The following is a 1,472-nucleotide window of genomic DNA, read 5'->3' on the forward strand; positions in this document are numbered from 1 at the left end:
TTAATGTCCTGCCCAGGTTCTCTGTCCTTTCCTTATGATTCCCTTGGCGCCAACTTTCAAGAAATTTAAAACAAGTATTCAAAGATTCCTATGGTCAAATTGGAAACCAAGAATCAAAACAGAGTGGCTGTAACATCCAGTTGAGATGGGAGATAGGCACTACCAGATTTCAAGAGATACTATAGCATGGCACAAATCATACAAGTACTAGAATGGATCACTAATAGAGAAAAGCCATTGTGCATAGAGAGAGAATAGAAATTGGCAAACCCAATTATGTAATTATGCAGTTAAATGTATGTTAAACCCATATTCCACAATTCTGGACTCTGTGAAACATCACATGTTACTTACAACTGCAATTATTAATTAGACATATGCGGGGCACTCAACCAAAAAAAAAATCTCAATAATTTCAAAAATAAGAAATAATAGTGCTTTCATACCTGGGCTAAATAAGGACTTATTAAGATGTAAGGGCAAATACCACTATAATAAGTGGAAGGAAGGTTGGAAAATCTTAAAACAAAGCAGATGTCAGCAATATATTAAAAGAAAAGTATAAGCTTATATTGCACAGATTGCTTATTTTACTTAAACAAGCTTCCAGAAAAGAAACAAAACCACCTGCATTAAAAAACATTATACAAGGGTTTGAAGTTTCAGCAATAAAGATTGTGTCTAGAGTGTATAATTTCATGGCTCTCTTTTTAAAAGACAAACTGCATAAAGCTATTAAGTTATAGTGTAGAGACTGTAAATATGAAAACAACAAAAGATTGCTGAGCTGTTCTGTCTCGTTCACAGAATGTATGTTTCTCCATTTCTGTATCATGAAAATACATATCGCCCAAATGTTTGTATAAAATGCAACACATCCAGATCCTCTTTCATGCTGGATGGTAGAAACATTTTGGAAATCCCTCCTAAAAGAAATAAAAAGCACTAGAGATAGAACTTGAACAAGACTTAAAACCAAGGGTATTGGGCGTTGGTCTATTAAAAAGATCTGAGCCGGGAATAAGGAAGCTACTTTTATTCTTGCTCTTTATAGGGGTGGGGAGGGGAGGGAGGGAAAACGAACAGCACTCCTAAAGCTGTGGACCCAGGCAACACTTTTTACTCTAGCTCCTGGAAAAAACTGTTAGTGGACTATTCAGTAATGAAAGACAACATATTTTGTGAGAAAAATGCCAGACAAACTTCACCCTACCCTCTCCACGCTCCAAAAGGGATAAAAGTAATAGTGTACCCTGCACAGGAAAACACCAAAATAGAAATCCTGAAGTCATTGAAATGCTTTGATATGGGCACAATAATTGAGAAGGGCATACAGAGAGGACATCAAAGAAGGAGGAGGATATAATTCAGTTATGTTTTCATACTTCCTATCTTCCCCTGAAAATGGTAAGCTTCACAATAAAGATTTTAAAAAGTGATTGTGACTGTTTAAATATACATATAATCAAATT

The sequence above is a fragment of the Natator depressus genome, chromosome 3, assembly GCF_965152275.1.
Source record: "Natator depressus isolate rNatDep1 chromosome 3, rNatDep2.hap1, whole genome shotgun sequence".
NCBI lineage: Eukaryota > Metazoa > Chordata > Testudines > Cheloniidae > Natator > Natator depressus.